The sequence below is a fragment of the Schistocerca piceifrons genome, chromosome 10, assembly GCF_021461385.2.
Source record: "Schistocerca piceifrons isolate TAMUIC-IGC-003096 chromosome 10, iqSchPice1.1, whole genome shotgun sequence".
NCBI lineage: Eukaryota > Metazoa > Arthropoda > Insecta > Orthoptera > Acrididae > Schistocerca > Schistocerca piceifrons.
Window position 1 is genome coordinate 80,723,987 of NC_060147.1, and position 22,530 is coordinate 80,746,516.

The 22,530-nt window shown below is 45.6% G+C and overlaps 2 non-coding genes across 2 annotated transcripts; one reads left to right on the forward strand and one right to left on the reverse strand.

Moving 5' to 3' along the window:
- Positions 1-501: 501 nt before the first annotated feature.
- On the reverse strand, positions 502-579 carry Trnar-ccg. The gene has a single exon. It is a non-coding gene; the product is annotated as a tRNA-Arg (tRNA).
- A 13,745-nt stretch (positions 580-14,324) lies between these two features.
- Positions 14,325-14,399, forward strand: Trnas-cga. Its single transcript has one exon. It is a non-coding gene; the product is annotated as a tRNA-Ser (tRNA).
- The last annotated feature ends 8,131 nt before the right edge of the window (positions 14,400-22,530 follow it).

Sequence of the window (22,530 nt, forward strand, 5' to 3'; positions counted from 1 at the left end):
TTATGTAAACATCTGGCTAGTTTTAAGAATTTTTAAACCAGTTTGTATGTTTGTTGTATGGTGATTCTGTGCATTAGGTGATCAGCAAATGTTGAGTGGGAGTGAGCAGATAAAATAAGAAGAGCTACAATATCGAAAAATGATTAAATGTATCATTGCAGTAAATAAATTATAAATTGTATAAACTTTTCAAAAAAGTTTAAAGTAAAACAAAATACTTGTTTTATTGTATATGGTAGGTGTTTTGCATTGCTTCTAGTATCTCACGCAATAAAGAACAGATTTTATTTTCCTGTAAGTTACGTACGACCTCCAATTTTGGTCTTGCTTTCTCCAATGTCGCATCTCGCTCAAATTCTCAGTCGGCAGAAATCGGCTGAAATAGGCAGTCTTGAGTTAAGCAACATATGTGCTTCAGTTCCCAAACGCTGACAACTGACTTATAACAGCGTAACGAACTAGAAGACAGGTCTCCAATGAAACTTCCTGGCAAATTAAAACTGCGTGTCGGACCGAGATTCGAACTCGGGACCTTTGCCTTTCGGGGGGCAAGTGCTCTACCAACTGAGCTACCCAAGCACGACTCACGACCCGTCCTCACAGCTTCAATTCTGCCAGTACCTCGTCTCCTACCTTCCCCGAGTTCGAGTCTCGGTCCGGCACACAGTTTTAATCTGCCAGTAAGTTTCATATCAGCACACACTCCGCTGCAGAGTGAAAATTCTGGACAGGCCCCCAATGCTGAACCTGAACGAGCTGTGTAGCTGACATATATGTGAACTAAGCCCTGTTCTCATAAACCTTTGTTAACGATGGGCGTCTGATCGGAATAGTTATTTGTTTATGAATCTAGTCGGACGACATTGCATTGTTTACTCAAGTGTCAAACGTAGATGAAAGGAACAACTCCCTTTTAATTAGCGGCGGAAAGCTTATTCTAGAATTATTATTTTTTATTACTTACACAAAGGGTGAGCGGGAGACGCAAGTTGCACTGATTGACCTAAAGATAGCATACGACGATGCACCCACCAAGAAACTGTGGGAAAAGTTCACAGAGATACAGTTGGAAGCACACTGGACTCGCATTCGGGAGGACGACGGTTCAATCCCGCGTCCGGCCATCCTGATTTAGGTTTTCCGTGATTTCCCTAAATCGCTCCAGGCAAATGCCGGGATGGTTCCTTTGAAAAGGCACTGCTGACTGCCTTCCCCGTCCTTCCCTAATCCGATGAGACCGATTACCTCGCTGTCTGGTCTCCTTCCCCAAACAACCCAAACCCCAAACCCACCACCACCACCCAGACAGCATATGGTTACATTTATACAGGTGTTCTATTGTGACAAATACTGTTTTACCGCTCTGTGATGCGTATTCTTGTAGCAGCTGTTTTGCTCGGGCTGTCGATTTTTGTATACGGTAGTTCTCTTCTCGCTAGTTTTAAGAATTTGTAAACCAGTTTGTATGTTTGTTGTATGCTGATTCTGTGCATTAGATGATCAGCAAATTTTGAGTGGAAGCGAGCAGGCAAAATAAGAAGAGCTGCAATATCGAAAAGATGACCAAACTTAAATAAAGTAAATAAACTGTAAATTGTATAAACTTTTCAAAAAAGTTGATAGTAAAACATAATATTTGTTTTGTTCTATATGGTAGCTGTTTTGCATTGCTTCTAGTATCTCACGTAATAAAGAACAGATTTTATTTTCCTGTAAGTTATATACGACCTCCAATTTTGGTCTTGCTTTCTCCAATGTCGCAACTCGCTCAAATTCTCAGTAGGCCGAAATCGGCTAAGATAGGCAACGTACTTGCTTCAGTTCCCAAACGCCGACCACTGACTTACAACAGCGCAGCGAACTAGAAGACAGGTCTCCATTGCCGAACCCGAACGAGCTGCATAACTGGCAGCTGTGTGAAGTAAGCCCTGTGTTCCCATATAAATCGTGTTAACGATGGACGCCTGATCGGTAATATTTCTTTACAAAGCTAGTTGGACGACATCGCATTGTTTATACAAGTGTCCAACTTAGATGAAAGGAACAACTCCCTTTTAATTAGCGACGAAAAGCTTATTCTAGATTTTTTTTTATTACTTACACAAAGAGTAAGTGGGAGACCCAAGTTGCACTGACTGACCTAGAGAAAGCATACGATGATGCACCCATCAAGAAACTGTGGGAAAAGTTGACAGGTAGAGTAGGATCAAAGACTGATAAAGGCGGTTATGAAATTACACGAGAACAACACAGTGAGAGTAAGAATATGAAATAGCTGGAGAGAAGAATTATAGATGTTTAAGGGTCTACAGCAGGAGTGTGCGCTGTTACCGACCCTCTGTAAGCTGTATTTAGCAACGATACTGAAGACCTGGCATGAAAAATGACAGGTTATTGACGTGACAGTAGGAGACAGCGAGATATTTAGCCTTTATTTTGCATATGACTAGACTGTACTAGCAGAAGATGAAGATGATTTCAGCTGTGTGTTAAGAAAGCTTAAAGAGGAATACGCCAAGACTGGTCTGAAGATGAACATGAAGGAGGGTGAGTACTTTGGGGGAGGGGGAGGGTTGTTTGGGGAAAGGGACCAGACAGCGAGGTCATCGGTCTCATCGGATGAAGGAAGGAAGGGGAAGGAAGTCGGCCGTGCCCTTTCAAAGGAACCATCCCGGCATTTGCCTGGAGCGATTTAGGGAAATCACGGAAAACCTAAATCAGGATGGCCGGACGTGGGATTGAACCGTCGTCCTCCCGAATGCGAGTCCAGTATGTTAACCACTGCGCCACCTAGCTCGGTCGGGTGAGTACTTGGCTGTTAGTGCGAGCACTTGGCTGTTGGAATGGAAAAACTAAATATTTTGGAGGTAGATGGAGAAGTACGTGTAGATGTGGAAATGGCAGGATATCTTAGGGTATTATGTACTTAACAGGCTACAGGCACTGATGAAATCACTAGCAGGATTAACAAAGGGTGAGCTGTTACGAGGGCAATGAACTCTGTTCTGTGGAACAAACAGATAAGAAGAACAACGGAGAGGAAAATGTCTATTTGCCACTGCGCTGGATTACTTAAAGCTCAAGCCACGTAGGATGGATATACAGGGTTATTACAACTGATTGAAGCGATTTCACAGCTCTACAATAACTTTATTATTTGAAATATTTTCACAATGCTTTGCACACACATACAAAAACTCAAAAAGTTTTTTTAGGCATTCACAAATGTTCGATATGTGCCCCGGCACACATCAAGCCGATAATCAAGTTCCTCCCACACTCGGCGCAGCATGTCCCCATCAATGAGTTCGAAAGCATCGTTGATGCGACCTCGCAGTTCTGGCACGTTTCTTGGTAGAGGAGGTTTAAACACTGAATCTTTCACTTAACCCCACAGAAAGAAATCGCACGGGGTTAAGTCGGGAGAGCGTGGAGGCCATGACATGAATTGCTGATCATGATCTCCACCACGACCGATCCATCGGTTTTCCAATCTCCTGTTTAAGAAATGCCGAACATCATGATGGAAGTGCGGTGGAGCACCATCCTGTTGAAAGACGAAGTCGGCGCTGTCGGTCTCCAGTTGTGGCATGAGCCAATTTTCCAGCATGTCCAGATACACGTGTCCTGTAACGTTTTTGTCGCAGAAGAAAAAGGGGCCGTAAACTTTAAACCGTGAGATTACACAAAACACGTTAACTTTTGGTGAATTGCGAATTTGCTGCACGAATGCGTGAGGATTCTCTACCGCCCAGATTCGCACATTGTGTCTGTTCACTTCACCATTAAGAAAAAATGTTGCTTCATCACTGAAAACAAGTTTTGCACTGAACGCATCCTCTTCCACGAGCTTTTGCAACCGCGCCGAAAATTCAAAGCGTTTGACTTTGTCATCGGGTGTCAGGGCTTGTAGCAGTTGTAAACGATAAGGCTTCTGCTTTAGCCTTTTCCGTAAGATTTTCCAAACCGTCGGCTGTGGTACGTTTAGATCCCTGCTTGCTTTATTCGTCGACTTCCGCGGGCTACGCGTGAAACTTGCCCGCACGCGTTCAACCGTTTCTTCGCTCACTGCAGGCCGACCCGTTGATTTCCCCTTACAGAGGCATCCAGAAGCTTTAAACTGCGCATACCATCGCCGAATGGAGTTAGCAGTTGGTGGATCTTTGTTGAACGTCGTCCTGAAGTGTCGTTGCACTGTTATGACTGACTGATGTGAGTGCATTTCAAGCACGACATACGCTTTCTCGGCTCCTTTCGCCATTTTGTCTCACTGCGCTCTCGAGCGCTCTGGCGGGAGAAACCTGAAGTGCGGCTTCAGCCGAACAAAACTTTATGGGTTTTTCTACGTATCTGTTGTGTGTCGTGACCATATGTCAATGAATGGAGCTACAGTGAATTTATGAAATCGCTTCAATTATTTGTAATAGCCCTGTATAAAAGATTTGGAAGACAATCTGAGCAGCCGTCTTCTGTTGTTTGCAGATGACACTGTCGTTTATCGACTAATAAAGTCAGCAGAAGATCGAAAGAAACTGCAAAACGATTTAGAAGAAATATCGGAATGGTGCAAAAAGTGGCAGTTGACCTTGAATAAAGAAAATTGTGAGGTCATCCACATGAGTGCTAAAAGGAACGCGTTAAACTTCGGTTACACGATAAATTGGTCTAATCTAAAAGCCGTAATTTCAACTAAATACCTAGGTATTACAATTACGAACAATTTAAATTGGAAGGAACACACAGAAAATGTTGTGGGGAAAGCTAACCGAAGACTGCGTTTTATTGACAGGAAACTTAGAAAATGTAACAGACCTACTAAGGAGAATGCCTACACCACGTTTGTCCCTCCACTTTTAGAATACTGTTGCGCGGTGTGGGATCCTTACCAGATAGGACTGACGGAGTACATCGAAAAAGTTCAAAGAAAGGCAGCACGTTTTGTATTATCGCGAAATACGGGACAGAGTGTTACTGAAATGATACAGGATTTTGGATGGACATCATTAAAAGAAAGGCGTTTTTCGTTGCGACGGATTCTTCTCACGAAATTCCAATCACCAACTTTCTCCTCCGAATGCGAAAATATTTTGTTGACACCGACTTACATAGGGAGCAACAGTCACCAAAATAAAATAAGGGAAACCAGAGCTCGTACGGAAGGACGTAGGTGTTCATTCTTTCCGCGCGCTTTACGAGATTGGAATAATAGAGAATTGGGAAGGTGGTTCGATAATCCCTCTGCCAGGCACTTAAATGTGGTTTGCAGAGTAGCCATGTAGATGTAGATGTAGATGGATACCATTCCTGCGAAAGAAAAGGGGTCGCCCACGACGCAACTGGGAAAATGACGTGGAGAAGGCAATGCAATCAAGGAATATGAACGGTGACGAAAGTTAAGACAGAAGAAAACGGTGACTGAAGGCGAAGAAACGGCGCCAGCCGTAGGTAGTCCACAATGTTATTATTGTTATTAGTAGTATTAATGATTTAAGTGTCAGGAAGTCGTTTCTGAAAGTATTTGTATGGAGTGTAGCCATGTATGGAGGTGAAGCATGGACGATAAATAGTTTGGACATGGAGAGAATAGAAGCTTTCGAAATGTGGTGCTACAGAATAATGCTCAAGATTATATGGGTAGATCACATAACTAATGAGGAGTTATTGAATAGGATTGGGGAGAAGAGAAATTTGTGGCACAGCTTGACTAGAAGAAGGGATCGGTTGGTAGTACATGTTCTGAGGCATCAAGGGATCACCAATTTAGTATTGGAGGGCAGCGTGGAGGGTAAAAATCGTAGAGGGAGACCAAGAGATGAATACACTAAGCAGATTCAGAAGGATGTAGGTTGCAGTAGGTGCTGGGAGATGAAGAAGCTTGCACAGGATAGAGTAGCATGGAGAGCTGCATCAAACCAGTCTCAGGATTGAAGACCACAACAACAACAGTAGTATTAATTTTATTTTTATTTTATGTTACTTTATGAATTTATTTATTTTTGCTTCCTCCCATCGTCGCTTGTCGCTTGAGTGCCCAGTAGGCAGAAAATAGAAAAAATCGTAAGCCTTCGGTCAAACAGAATATTTTCTTCGTACCTGCAATCTGAAAATGAGGTGCCACGGCAGTGATGCGAAGCACAAGGAAGAACGTCGCATGAGGAGCTGTGTTGGCGGCAACGGTGTGAATCAAGGGCGCGGTTGCCACATAATCCCTGTTAGTGACTGACGTGTGCTGAAGTGACACAGTGAAAAACAACACTGTGCGGTTACAGCTGCAGGTCGAGGGGAAGACGGAAGACACCAACACTGGGGACAGAAGAAAACATACACCTCTCCCGGTTAAATCTTAAATCGTATGTCATTTTTTTCAGTCAGTTTTTGAACCATCTCTTTGTCTGCACCCTTTGCTTGATCCTATCTTGCGACCCCTTCGGCACTTCCCTGTCTCCACCTGGGACGACATTTCATTAGATTAGATTACATTAGATTAAATTAATTATTCATTCCATAGACCCATAAAAGAGGGAATCTTCCTGGGTGTGAAACATGTCAGATAAACACATTACAAAAATGTAATTAGAGAAACTTGAGTTTCATTAATTTTAATGATCCTCAGTCAATAAACAATAAAATTATGTACACCAATTAAATTTAAACTTCTAATATTTACATGTTTAATACTTACATCTACTTTCATTAAATCCATCATTCAGACATTTGCTACTTTCTTGGCTATTACAACCAAGTATTGCCAAAAATGAAAGTAAATTATTCATTTCAGTGATCCTCAGTTAAGAACAGTCAGATTATGTACAAGATTTAAAATTAAACTTCCACTATTTACAGACTTAAGACTTACATCTGCTTTCCATACATCCATCATTCACGCAGTAGGTAGTTACTTGGCTGTTACAACCAAGTATTGTCAAAAATTAAAGTATAATAAATTTTCATTAAAATGATCTACTGCACTTGTTGAGAAACTCATGGATGGAATGTAAGGAGTTGGCCACCAAAAATTCTTTTAAATTATGTTTAAATTGTGCCTTGTCTGAAACTAAACTCTCAATGGTTGTTGGTAACTTATTGAAAATATGTGTTGCTGAATACTGGACTCCTTTCTGGGCAAGAGAAAGTGATTTTAAATCTTTATGTATATTGTTCTTGTTCCTAGTATTGATACTGTGTACTAAGCAGTTAGTTGGAAAAGGAGATGTATTATTTACAACAAACTTCATTAAGGAACAAATATACAGAGAAGCTGTGGTTAATATGCTCTATTCTTTGAATAGCTTTCGACATGATGTTCTTGGATTTACACTACTCATTACTCTTATTATACGCTTCTGTAAAAAAAAATTTCTCTGTTTGTCGAGTTACCCCAAAATATGATACCATATGACATAACGGAGTGAAAATAAGCAAAATATGCCAGTTTTTTAATATTTATATCTCCCATGCCTGATATCATCCGTATTGAAAACACAGACTTGCTTAGGGGCTTTAGCAGTTCGTATGTTGCTCCCAACTGAACTTATCAAGTTGTAATCCCAAGAATTTTACAGTCTCAACTTCTCCTGTTTCCATGTCATCATATTTTATTCCTGCGGAATGCATCGATAAGTAACTCAGCTGCATTATTCTTGAAAAATCACGTTTGCCAAAATCGCTTCTAATTCTTTTTATTTCTATTTCCAATTTCGACAAATCTACGCCATCAGCAGTAGATCTTCCAACATTATAAAATGTACATCCTTTTTACAACACTGAAAGTCACGTAGTGACGCTGCGTCAAACTGTGATAAAAAAGTGGCATGAACAACAGTATTTCACAAATAAAATACCACACAACTTCCATCATGTTGTGCGAGCTCACACTTCGTAAGTAGGCTGTTTAGGTTTTTATGTTGGTAACGCCACGTAGCGCTCTATATAAAAATCACTGACTGTGCTGTGTGAAGTTTGTGGCTGGTTTGCATTGTTGGTATATTCTGTGTTGTAGTGTTGGGCACTTGGATGTGAACAGCGCGTAGCGTTGTGCAGTTGGAGCCGCCAGCAGTGGTGGATGTGGGGAGAGAGATGGCGGAGTTTTGAGAGCGGACGATCTGGACGTGTGTCCATCAGAAAGAGTAAATTTCAAAAATGGTTCAAATGGCTCTGAGCACTATGGGACTCAACTGCTGAGGTCATTAGCCCCCTAGAACTTAGAACTAGTTAAACCTAACTAACCTAAGGACATCACAAACATCCATGCCCGAGGCAGGATTCGAACCTGCGACCGTAGCGGTCTTGCGGTTCCAGACTGCAGCGCCTTTAACCGCACGGCCACTTCGGCCGGCAAAGAGTAAATTTGTAATACTGGATATCATGAACTGATATATATATATATATATATATATATATATATATATATATATATATATATATATATATATAATACAGCGTGCGCCAATACTGCCAGCTAAATAAAAGATTCTAACTACTGATAGGTATGGTTAGCAAATGAAAGATTTTGATAGAGAACAAACAATGTATTTATCTTAATAATGTTCAAAAGTAATCATATATATGATAACTTTTGAACATTATTAAGGTAATCATATATATTGTTCTCTATCAAAATCTTTCATTTGCTAACCATGCCTATCAGTAGTTAGAATCTTTTATTTAGCTGGCAGTATTGGCGCACGCTGTATTGCAGTAGTTTGAGTAACGAAGATTTTTGTGAGGTAAATGATTCATGAAAGGTATAGGTTATTGTTAGTCAGGGCCATTCTTCTGTAGGGTTTATTGAAAGTCTGATTGCGTTGCGCAAAAAAAAAATTGCTCAGCTGTTTGAAAAGCACATGTTGTACGTTTTAATTGTGAGGTATTTTATTTGTGACATTCTGGTGCTCCTCCCACTTTTTATTACTATTTGACACAAAATCTCTTTGTGACTCATAGTGTTCTAAAAAGCAAAACCTCCCAGATTGGCAATCTTTTACAAAAGCTCGAAATTTCGGGCGGACTTCAATGCGAGATGCTTACAACAGTTTCCACAGCGAAACCTTGTCTCGAAACCTGGCAGAAAATCCTAAGAGATTCTGGCCGGTGGTGAACTGGAGCCGAGCTTGCGGCCGCAGACTATATGTACCTGGCGCGCCAACGTCCGAGGGCTTCTCCGCGGTCGTTTCCAATGCGGTTCTCCTCTTGCTACCTGCGATGGTCGTTCGCTGCAGTACGGGAAGCCAGGATCCGTTTACCTTAAGGCTTTCCTCTTTCTTGTTGAAGCTGTTCGCGTGTTTTTTGTATTTCTACAGCTTCTCTGAACAAGCGCGTGTGATAGTGCTCCTCTCCAGCCACAACTTCCGTGTCGGCGAATTTTATTACGTGGTCGGTCTCACCCCGTGCGTGCTCTGCCACGGACGATTTCTCCACCTGCCCCAGCCTACAATGTCGCTTATGTTCTCCGATCCTGATTTTGATTATCGGTCCGTGTGTGTCGGTTTTCCATACAAGCCGTGTCCCAGGTTTTCGCCATCACTTGTGACCAGCACATCTAGAAATAGCAGTTTTTTGTCCTTTTCTACTTCCATGGTAAATTTTATGTTTGTATGGAGGCTGTTCAAGTGTCTTAGGAAGTCAGCGAGCTGTTCTTAACCATGGCTCCACACCACGAAAGTACACTCCTGGAAATTGAAATAAGAACACCGTGAATTCATTGTCCCAGGAAGGGGAAACTTTATTGACACATTCCTGGGGTCAGATACATCACATGATCACACTGACAGAACCACAGGCACATAGACACACGCAACAGAGCATGCACAATGTCGGCACTAGTACAGTGTATATCCACCTTTCGCAGCAATGCAGGCTGCTATTCTCCCATGGAGACGATCGTAGAGATGCTGGATGTAGTCCTGTGGAACGGCTTGCCATGCCATTTCCACCTGGCGCCTCAGTTGGACCAGCGTTCGTGCTGGACGTGCAGACCGCGTGAGACGACGCTTCATCCAGTCCCAAACATGCTCAATGGGGGACAGATCCGGAGATCTTGCTGGCCAGGGTAGTTGACTTACACCTTCTAGAGCACGTTGGGTGGCACGGGATACATGCGGGCGTGCACTGTCCTGTTGGAACAGCAAGTTCCCTTGCCGGTCTAGGAATGGTAGAACGATGGGTTCGAAGACGGTTTGGATGTACCGTGCACTATTCAGTGTCCCCTCGACGATCACCAGTGGTGTCCGGCCAGTGTAGGAGATCGCTCCCCACACCATGATGCCGGGTGTTGGCCCTGTGTGCTTCGGTCGTATGCAGTCCTGATTGTGGCGCTCACCTGCACGGCGCCAAACACGCATACGACCATCATTGGCACCAAGGCAGAAGCGACTCTCATCGCTGAAGACGACACTTCTCCATTCGTCCCTCCATTCACGCCTGTCGCGACACCACTGGAGGCGGGCTGCACGATGTTGGGGCGTGAGCGGAATACGGCCTAACGGTGTGCGGGACCGTAGCCCAGCTTCATGGAGACGGTTGCGAATAGTCATCGCCGATACCCCAGGAGCAACAGTGTCCCTAATTTGCTGGGAAGTGGCGGTGCGGTCCCCTACGGCACTGCGTAGGATCCTACGGTCTTGGCGTGCATCCGTGCATCGCAGCGGTCCGGTCCCAGGTCGACGGGCACGTGCACCTTCCGCCGACCACTGGCGACAACATCGATGTACTGTGGAGACCTCACGCCCCACGTGTTGAGCAATTCGGCGGTACGTCCACCCGGCCTCCCGCATGCCCACTATACGCCCTCGCTCAAAGTCCGTCAGCTGCACATACGGTTCACGTCCACGCTGTCGCGGCATGCTGCCAGTGTTAAAGACTGCGATGGAGCTCCGTATGCCACGGCAAACTGGCTGACACTGACGGCGGCGGTGCACAAATGCTGCGCAGCTAGCGCCATTCGACGGCCAACACCGCGGTTCCTGGTGTGTCCGCTGTGCCGTGCGTGTGATCATTGCTTGTACAGCCCTCTCGCAGTGTCCGGAGCAAGTATGGTGGGTCTGACACACCGGTGTCAATGTGTTCTTTTCTTCCATTTCCAGGAGTGAATCATCGACGTACCTGTACCACACCTTAGGTTTGCAAGTCGCCGAGTCCAGTGCGTGTACTTCGAATTGTTCCATGAAGCAGTTGGCCGCCACTGGACTGACAGGACTACCCATGGCGACGCCTTCCAGCTGTTCGTAGAAATCGCCATTCCACGTGAAATAGCTAGTGGAGACACATGCATGGAAAAGCTTTGTGATGTTTTGCGGGAAAATGGAACCGATGTGCTCCAGAACGTCAGTAAAATCAGTAGATGAACGTCGGCCGAAGAACCCGAGACAGAAGCCAATAGGCAGTTTGTCAACAAGTGGCCAGGAGAGCCTTAACAATTTCGCATAACTTTTCTCAGGCACGTGCTCAGACGTTGCTAAGAAAGCACACGTTTCTGGAATGTTCTGGAGGCACCTCTGTCAGAGACTCGAAGGTCACGTGAGCTGTACGGGCCAGTGCGCCCGGTCACGTGCCGTTAATGAATTCCTCCCGCCTCCTGAATATTCCCGGCGTTCATGCTGATGTCAGGCGTCTCACCACAGAAAATCGCCTCTCTAGTGCGGCAGGCAAACAACTCTTATGTAAGCCGGGAAATCTCTTAACCAGATTAGGGCCCGCGACTGGCAGCAGCTCCTGGAAATGAGCAACTTGTCGGGATTAATTGCTGTCTATGTTGAAAAGGACCGTCTCTCGGAAAACGACGAGCCAGCTATACCTGCCGCCAGCCGCCACGGTGGAGCATGTAGTCTCACCATAATACACTACTGGCCATTAAAATTGCTACACCAAGAAGAAATGCAGATGATAAACGGGTATTCATTGGACAAATATGTTATACAAGAACTGACATGTGCTTACATTTTCAAGCAATTTGGGTGCATAGATCCTGAGAAATCAGTACGCAGAACAACCACTCGTGCCCGTAATAACGGCCTTGATACGCCTGTCAAAGAGAGCCTGAATGGCGCGTATAGGTACAGCTGCCCATGCAGCTTCAAGACGACACCACAGTTCATCAAGAGTAGTGACTGCCATATTGTGACGAGCCTGTTGCTCGGCCACCATTCACCAGACGTTTTCAATTGGTGAGAGATCTGGAGAATGTGCTAGTCAGGGCAGCAGTCGAACATTTTCTTTCTAGAAAGGCCCGTACAGGACCCGCAACATGCGGTCGTGCATTATCCTGCTGAAATGTAGGGTTTCGCAGGGATCGAATGAAGGGTAGAGCCACGGGTCGTAACACTTCTGAAATGTAACGTCCACTGTTCCAAGTGCCGTCAATGCGAACAGGAGGTGACCGAGACGTGTAACCATTGGCACCCCGTACCATCACGCCGGGTGATACGCCAGTATGGCGATGACGAATACACGCTTCCAATGTGCGTTCACCGTGATGTCGCCAAACACGTATGCGAGCATGCTGTAAACAGAACTTGGATTCATCCGAAAAAATAACGTTTTGCTTTTCGTGCACCCAGGTTCGTCGTCGAGTACACCATCGCAGGCGCTCCTATCTGTGATGCAGCGTCAAGGGTAATCGCAGCCACAGTCTCCGAGCTGATAGTCCATGCTGCTGCAAACGTCGTCGAACTGTTCGTGCAGATGGTTGTTCTCTTGCAAACTTCCCCATCTGTTGACTCAGGGATCGAAACGTGGCTGCACGATCCGTTACAGCCATGCGGATAAGATGCCTCTTATCTCGACTGGTAGTGATACGAGGCCGTATTACCCTCCTGAACCCACCGATGCCATATTCTGCGAACAGCCATTGGATCTCGACCAACGCGAGCAGCAACGTCGCGATACGACAAACCGCAATCGCGATAGGCTACAATCCGACCTTTATCAAAGTCGGAAACGTGATGGTACGCATTTCTCCTCCTTACACGAGACATCACAACAACTTTTCGCCATGCAACGCCGGTCAACTGCTGTTTGTGTGTGAGAAATCGGCTGGAAACTTTCCTCACGTCAGCACGTTGTAGGTGTCGCCACCGGCGCCAACCTTGTGTGAATGCTCTGAAAAGCTATTTGCATATCGCAACATCTTCTTCCTGTCGGTTAAATTTCGCGTCTGTAGCACGTCATCTTCGTGGTGTAGCAATTTTAATGGCCAGGAGTGTAGTTATTAAGTGTGTGATTGAAATGGACCGTACTGTCGTTGCTAAGCCGTGCACCCGTAGCTACGAGCAGAGTTTAAATGAGAAATGTCGCTCGCTATATGGCACCTGATAATCGGATCAGATGCATGACACCCTGATGAACCAAAATCTTACGCCCAGCCGGCTAATGGCGTGTTGGTCCACCTTTCAAACGCAATACGTCAGCGATTCTGCCTGGCATGGTCGATAAATCCGTGGTAGGTTTCCGGAGCTAAGTGGCACCAGATGTGTACACACGGGTCACGCAGTTCCAGAAAATTATGAGCGATGCTTTGTGGGCGCTGAGCTGACGCACGACAGCGTCTGGGAGGTGGTTTCGATCAGGCAAATCACATGAGTTCACTATCGAGGTCCTCAAATAACTGTAGCACGACTGTGGCACACGACAATTATCCTGCTCGAAGATCCCATCGTCATCGGGGAAGACATCGAGCATAAAGGGATGCCGTTGTTAAGCAATGAAGTTGTCGCATGTCACAATTGTCATGATGCTATCGTTAACTATCAGAGGTCTCGTGGAAGCTGATGTGATTGTTCCCCATAGCATAACACTGACTCCATATATGGGGTGACGTTTGTTGAATTATGTATTTTTGCCCTTATGGACAGCGTTTGAACTCAAATGTCTGATGGTCACACAATTTTCACTCCAGAATGAGATTTTCACTCTGCAGCGGAGTGTGCGCTGATATGAAACTTCCTGGCAGATTAAAACTGTGTGCCCGACCGAGACTCGAACTCGGGACCTTTGCCTTTCGCTGGCAAGTGCTCTACCATCTGAGCTACCGAAGCACGACTCACGCCCGGTACTCACAGCTTTACTTCTGCCAGTATCTCGTCTCCTACATTCCAAACTTTACGGAAGATCTCCCGCGAACCTTGCAGAACTCCATCGCACACCCCGCTGCAGAGTGAAAATCTCATTCTGGAAACATCCCCCAGGCTGTGGCTAAGCCATGTCTCCGCAATATCCTTTCTTTCAGGAGTGCTAGTTCTGCAAGGTTCGCAGGAGAGCTTCTGTAAAGTTTGGAAGGTAGGAGACGAGGTACTGGCAGAAATAAAGCTGTGAGGACGGGGCGTGAGTCGTGCTTGGGTAGCTCAGTTGGTAGAGCACTTGCCCGCGAAAGGCAAAGGTCCCGAGTTCGAGTCTCGGCCCGGCACACAGTTTTAATGTGCCAGGAAGTTTCATATCAGCGCACATTACGCTGCAGAGTGAAAATCTCATTCTAGTGTAATGTAGATTAAATGAAGAGATGCAGCTGGTTTGTAGCTATTAGCGTATCTTCGATTACTACTCCATGTCCCATGTAAGCGCAGGAGAAGGTCTCCCATAGCGTAATACTGCTCCCACCAGCCTGCATCCGTGGCGCGTGGCACGTTTCGAGCCGCCGTTCACCCCGATGACGGAGTTTGTGGAGACGACCATCGACCTAGTGTAGCATAAATGTAATTCACCTGAGGAGCAGACACGTTTCCATTGATCGACGGTCGAATCCCGATGGTCACGTGCTCACTGTAATCATAATTTACGACGTCGTTGGGTCAATATGTGATCACGTTGGGGGCTTTGCTGCAGAGCTCCATGTTCAACAATGTACGATGAACGGTGTGCTCCGAAACACTTGTGCGTGCAGCAGTATGGTGCTCATTCTGCAGAGATGCCACACATCAACGTCTACATCAAAGATACTCTTTGCAATACTGCTGTTGTCCATTCTGTTATACAAACACACTGACAGACTCACAGACATGAAATGATGTTGTTGTTGTAGTGGTCTTCAGTCCTGAGACTGGTTCGATGCAGCTCTCCATGCTACTCTATCCCGTGTAAGCTTCTTCATCTCCCGGTACCTACTGCAACCTACATCCTTTTGAATCTGCTTAGTGTATTCATCTCTTGGTCTCCCTCTACGATTTTTACCCTCCACGCTGCCCTCAAATACTACTTTGGTGATCCCTTGATGCCTCAGAACATGTCCTATCAACCGATCCCTTCTTCTCGTCAAGTTGTACCACAAACTCCTCTTCCCCCCAATCCTATTCAATACCTCCTCATTAGTTATGTGATCTACCCATCTAATCTTCAGCATTCTTCTGTAGCACCACATTTCGAAAGCTTCTATTCTCTCCATATCCAAACTATTTATCGTCCATGTTTCACCTCCATACATGGCTACACTCCATACAAACACTTTCAGAAACGACTTCCTGACACTTCCATCTATACTCGATGTTAACAAATTTCTCTTCTTCAGAAACGCTTTCCTTGCCATTGCCTGTCTACATTTTATATCCTCTCTACTTCGACCATTATCAGTTATTTTGCTCCCCAAATAGCAAAACTCCTTTACTACTTTAAGTGTGTCATTTCCTAATCTAATACCCTCAGCATCACCCGACTTAATTCGAGCACATTCCATTATCCTCGTTTTTCTTTTGTTGATGTTCATCGTATATCCTCCTTTCAAGACACTATCCATTCCGTTCAACTGCTCTTCCAAGTCCTTTGCTGTCTCTGACAGAATTACAATGTCATCGGCAAACCTCAAAGTTTTTATTTCTTCTTCATGGATTTTAATATCTACTCCGAATTTTTTTTGTTTCCTTCACTGCTTGCTCAATATACAGATTGAATAACATCGGGGAGAGGCTTCAACCCTGTCTCAGTCCCTTCCCAACCACTGCTTCCCTTTCATGCCCTTCGACTCTTATAACTGCCATCTGGTTTCTGTACAAATTGTAAATAGCGTTTCGCTCCCTGTATTTTACCCATGCCAACTTCAGAATTTGAAAGAGAGTATTCTAGTCAACATTGTCAAAAGCTTTCTCTAAGTCTACAAATGCTAGAAACGTAGGTTTGCCTTTCCTTAATCTCGCTTCTAAAATAAGTCGTAGAGTCAGTATTGCCTCACGTGTTCCAATATTTCTACGGAATCCAAACTGATCTTCCCCGAGGTCGGCTTCTACTAGTTTTTCCATTTGTCTGTAAAGAATTCGCGTTAGTATTTTGCAGCTGTGGCTTATTAAACTGATTTATTCGGTAATTTTCACATCTGTCAACGCTTTTTTTGGGATTGGAATTATTATATTCTTCTTGAAGTCTGAGGGTATCTCGCCTATCTCATACATGTTGCTCACCAGATGGTAGAGTTTTGTCAGTACTGGCTCTCCCAAGAGCGTCAGTAGTTCCATTGGAATGTTGTCTACTCCCGGGGCTTTGTTTCGACTTAGGTCTTTCAGTGCTCTGTCAAACTTTTTACGCAGTATCATATCTCCCATTTCATCTTCATCTACATCCTCTTCCATTTCCATAGTATTGTCCTCAAGTACATCGCCCTTGTATAGACCCTGTATATACTCCTTCCACCTTTCTGCTTTCCCTTCTTTGCTTAGAACTGGGTGTCCATCTGAGCTCTTGATATTCGTACAAGTCATTCTCTTATCTCCAAAGGTCTCTTTAATTTTCCTGTAGGCGGTATCTATCTTACCCCTAGTGAGATAGGTCTCTACATCCTTACATTTGTCCTCTAGCCATCCCTGCTTAGCCATTTTGCACTTCTTGTCGATCTCATTTTTGAGACGTTTGTACTCCATTTTGCCTGCTTCATTTACTGCATTTTTATATTTTCTCCTTTCATCAATTACATTCAATAATTCTTCTGTTACCCAAGGAGTTCTACTAGCCCTCATCTTTTTACCTTCTTGATCCTCTGCTGCCTTCACTACTTCATCCCTCAAAGCTACCCATTCTTCTTCTACTGTATTTCTTTCCCCCATTCCTGTCAATTGTTCCCTTATGCTCTCCCTGAAACTCTGTACAACCTCTGGTTTAGTCAGTTTATCCAGGTCCCATCTCCTTAAATTACCACCTTTTTGCAGTTTCTTCAGTTTTAATCTACAGTTCATAACCAATAGATTGTGGTCAGAATCCACATCTGCCCCAGGAAATGTCTTACAATTTAAAACCTGGTTCCTAAATCTCTGTTTACCATTATATAATCTATCTGATACCTTCTAGTATCTCCAGCATTCTTCCATGTATACAACCTTCTTTTATGATTCTTGAACCAAGTGTTAGCTATGATTAAGTTATGCTCTGTGCAAAATTCTACCAGGCGGCTTCCTCTTTCATTTCTTACCCCCAATCCATATTCACCTACTACGTTTCCTTCTCTCCCTTTTCCTACTACCGAATTCCAGTCACCCATGACTATTAAATTTTCGTCTCCCTTAACTATCTGAATAATTTATTTTATTTCATTATACATTTCTTCAATTTCTTCGTCATCTGCAGAGCTAGTTGGCATATAAACTTGTACTTGTGTAGTAGGCGTGGGCTTCGTGTCTGTCTTGGCCACAATAATGCGTTCACTATGCTTTTTGTAGTAGCTTACCCACATTCCTATTTTTTTATTCATTATTAAACCTACTCCTCCATTACCCCTATTTGACTTATTTATAACCCTGTATTCGCCTGACCAAAAGTCTTGTTCCTCCTGCCACCGAACTTCACTAATTCCCACTATATCTAACTTTAACCTATCCATTTCCCTTTTTAAATTTTCTAACCTACCTGCCCGATTAAGGGATCTTATATTCCAGGCTCCGATCCGTAGTACGCCAGTTTTCTTTCTCCTGATAACGACGTCCTCTTGAGTAGTCCCCGCACGGAGATCCGAATGGGGGACTATTTTACCTCCGGAATATTTTACCCAAGAGGACGCCATCATCATTAAACCATACAATAAAGCTGTATGCCCTCGGGAAAAATTACGGCTGTAGTTTCCCCTTGCTTTCAGCCGTTCGCAGTACCAGCACAGCAAGGCCGTTTTGGTTAGTGTTACAAGACCAGATCAGTCAATCATCCAGACTGTTGCCCCTGCAACTACTGAAAAGGCTGCTGCCCCTCTTCAGGAACCACACGTTTGTCTGGCCTCTCAACATATACCCCTCCGTTGTGGTACGGCCATCTGTAACGCTGAGACACGCAAGCCTCCCCACCAACGGCTAGGTGCGTGGTTCACGGGGGGGGGGGGAGGGGGGGGGAATATGATTATATATAGTTACAAACTCGAACTACGGTGTGCACGCACTTTGTTCAACATGTAAACGTCACTACAGACATTCGGAATTAGGTTATGAGATGTTCGATATGCCTGCCATCACTGGCGATGATGTGGCGCAGACGAATAGCGAAGTTCTGCATGACCCGCTGAAGTGTCGGAACATCGATGCTGCCGATGACCCCTGAGTGGCTGTTTCCAGCTCAGCAATGGTTTTGGAGTTATTGCTGTACACCTCGTCTTTACTGTAGCCCCACAAAAAAGGAGTCGCATGTGTTTAGATCCGGAGAATACGGCGGCCAATCGAGACCCATGCCAGTGGCCTCTTGGTACCCCAGAGCCAGGATACGGTCTCAAAATGCTCCTTCTGGATATGAAACACTCTCCTGCTTCTATGGAGCCGAGCTCTGTCTTGAATGAACCACGTCTTGTGAGATTCTGGGTCGCTTTGGATAACGGGGATGAAATCATCTTCCAAAACCTTCACATACCATTCGGTAGTCACCGTGTCACCAAGGAACACCGCACCGATTATGCCGTGATTGGACACTGCACACCACACAGTCGCCCGTTGAGGATGAAGAGACTTTTCGATTGCGAAATCTACACTCCTGGAAATGGAAAAAAGAACACATTGACACCGGTGTGTCAGACCCACCATACTTGCTCCGGACACTGCGAGAGGGCTGTACAAGCAATGATCACACGCACGGCACAGCGGACACACCAGGAACCGCGGTGTTGGCCGTCGAATGGCGCCAGCTGCGCAGCATTTGTGCACCGCCGCCGTCAGTGTCAGCCAGTTTGCCGTGGCATACGGAGCTCCATCGCAGTCTTTAACACTGGTAGCATGCCGCGACAGCGTGGACGTGAACCGTATGTGCAGTTGACGGACTTTGAGCGAGGGCGTATAGTGGGCATGCGGGAGACCGGGTGGACGTACCGCCGAATTGCTCAACACGTGGGGCGTGAGGTCTCCACAGTACATCGATGTTGTCGCCAGTGGTCGGCGGAAGGTGCACGTGCCCCTCGACCTGGGACCGGACCGCAGCGACGCACGGATGCACGCCAAGACCGTAGGATCCTACGCAGTGCCGTAGGGGACCGCACCGCCACTTCCCAGCAAATTAGGGACACTGTTGCTCCTGGGGTATCGGCGAGGACCATTCGCAACCGTCTCCATGAAGCTGGGCTACGGTCCCGCACACCGTTAGGCCGTCTTCCGCTCACGCCCCAACATCGTGCAGCCCGCCTCCAGTGGTGTCGCGACAGGCGTGAATGGAGGGACGAATGGAGACGTGTCGTCTTCAGCGATGAGAGTCGCTTCTGCCTTGGTGCCAATGATGGTCGTATGCGTGTTTGGCGCTTTGCAGGTGAGCGCCACAATCAGGACTGCATACGACCGAGGCACACAGGGCCAACACCCGGCATCATGGTGTGGGGAGCGATCTCCTACACTGGCCGTACACCACTGGTGATCGTCGAGGGGACACTGAATAGTGCACGGTACATCCAAACCGTCTTCGAACCCATCGTTCTACCATTCCTAGACCGGCAAGGGAACTTGCTGTTCCAACAGGACAATGCACGTCCGCATGTATCCCGTGCCACCCAACGTGCTCTAGAAGGTGTAAGTCAACTACCCTGGCCAGCAAGATCTCCGGATCTGTCCCCCATTGAGCATGTTTGGGACTGGATGAAGCGTCGTCTCACGCGGTCTGCACGTCCAGCACGAACGCTGGTCCAACTGAGGCGCCAGGTGGAAATGGCATGGCAAGCCGTTCCACAGGACTACATCCAGCATCTCTACGATCGTCTCCATGGGAGAATAGCAGCCTGCATTGCTGCGAAAAGTGGATATACACTGTACTAGTGCCGACATTGTGCATGCTCTGTTGCCTGTGTCTATGTGCCTGTGGTTCTGTCAGTGTGATCATGTGATGTATCTGACCACAGGAATGTGTCAATAAAGTTTCCCCTTCCTGGGACAATGAATTCACGGTGTTCTTATTTCAATTTCCAGGAGTGTACATTTACATATGTACTCCGCTAGCCACCAAACGGCGTGTGGCGGAGGGCACAATTTGCGCCAATGTCATATTCCCCCTCCCCCCCCCCCCCCTGTTCAACTCGCGGAACGCGTGAGGGAAAAACGATTGAACGCATCAGTACGAGCTGTAATTTCCCTTACCTTTGAATGGTGATCATTGCGGGATTTGAAAGTTCGTGGTAATAATATATGCTCTACATCCTCGGTGAAGATCGGATTTCGGAATTTAGTGAGCAGCCCCTTCCGTTTAGCGCGTCGTCTATCTGCAAGTGTGTCCCACTTCAAACGTTCTATGAGATTTGTAACGCTCTCGCGGTGGCTAAATGTACCAGTCACGAATGTTGCCGCTCTTCTTTGGACCTTCTCCAACTCTTCTGTCAGACCCAACTGGTAAGGTTCCATACAGACGAACAGTACTCCAAGACTGGACGAACTAACGTATTTTAAGCTATTTCCTTTGTTGAAGGACTGCATCGCTTCGGGATTCTACCAATAAACCGCAATATAGAGTTCGCCCTGCTCGTTACTTGTGTAATCTGATCATTCCATTTGTGATCATTTCCAATAGTCACACCCAGATACTTGACGGATGTTACCAACTCAAAAGACTGGGCATTTATTTTGTACTCGTACATTAATGGGGATTTTCGTCTTGTTATACGCAGTAGGTTACACTTACTAATATTGAGAGATAACTGCCAGTCATTACACCACGCATTTATTTTCTGCAAATCCTCGTTGATTCGTTCACAACTTTCGTGTAATACTACTTCCTGTACACTGCAACATCATCGGCAAACAGTCTAATGCCGCTGTCAATACCATCAACCAGATCGTTTATGTAAATCGTAAAAAGCAGCGGACATATTACACTGCCCTGGGGCAAACCTGAAGTTACGCTTGTTTCTGTTGAAGTCACCCCGTTCAGGACGACATATTGCTCCCTGTCTGTTAGAAAACTTTCTATCCAACCGCATATGTCATAGGGCAGCCCGTAAGTGTGCACTTTTTGGAGCAAGCGACAGTGCGGAACTGAGTCGAACGCCTTTCGAAAGTCGAGAATTATGGCATGAACCTGGGAGATGGTACGTAGAGCCTGTTGTATATCATGCACAAAGAGAGCCAGCTGTGTCTCGCATCACCGCTGTTTCCTAAAACTGGTTCAACTGGCTCTGAGCACTATGGATCTTAACATCTGAGGTCATCAGTCCCCTAGAACTTAGAACTACTTAAACCTAACTAACCTAGGGACATCACACACATCCATGCCCGGGGCAGGATTCGAACCTGCGACCGTAGCGGTCGCGCGGTTCCAAACTGACGCGCCTAGAACCGCTCGGCCACACCGGCCGGCTTTCCTAAAACCGTGCTGGTTTCTGCAGACGAGCTTCTCAGAGTCTTGTCTGAACACAAAATACGTCCCATGATTCTACAACAAATCGATGTCAGTGAAATTGGCCGGTGATTGTGTGCATCCGATTTATAGATTGCTATGACCTGGGCCATCTACCAGACCCGTGGAACTTTCCATTGTTCTAATGATCTCTGACAGATGATGGATAAGAATGATGCCATATTTGTAGCTTAGTCAAGATATAATCTTATGGGGATACCGTCTGGGCCAGATGCCTTCCTGAAGTCTATCTTTTTTACAATCCCAGATACACTAAAGACTATGTTAGCCATACTTCCGTTTGTTCGATATTTGAAACGGGGAATGGTGCTGAAGTCTTCTACCGTAAATGAGTTTTGAAAGCTAGGTTTAGAATTTCGGCCTGATTCTCAGTCCTCCAAATGCGCAAATTTTGCTTATTGAGGAACTAATCCAAATGAAAGTGGGTTTCGTCGTTAAACCAAACCATACAACGCATTCTAATTTCCATCATTCCCCGCGGCCAATCGTGCAGTTTGAACGTCCTAACACAAACCTTTCAGAAGTTACGATGATTTCATTTCACATCAATAATTATCGATCTCTTCCTGCCTTTGTGGCGCGGCGCATCATTCGAGTAGCCGTTCCCCTGAATGACGGCGTACCGTGTTCTTGACCGCCGACCTGCTGTCACAAGAAACGTCATTCATCCGACCATCCACGGATACAAGATTCAATATCGATGATCCTCTGCCCACTGCGGTTGTGATTGGCGACGTCCTTCCACAACATGAAAACATGTATGGG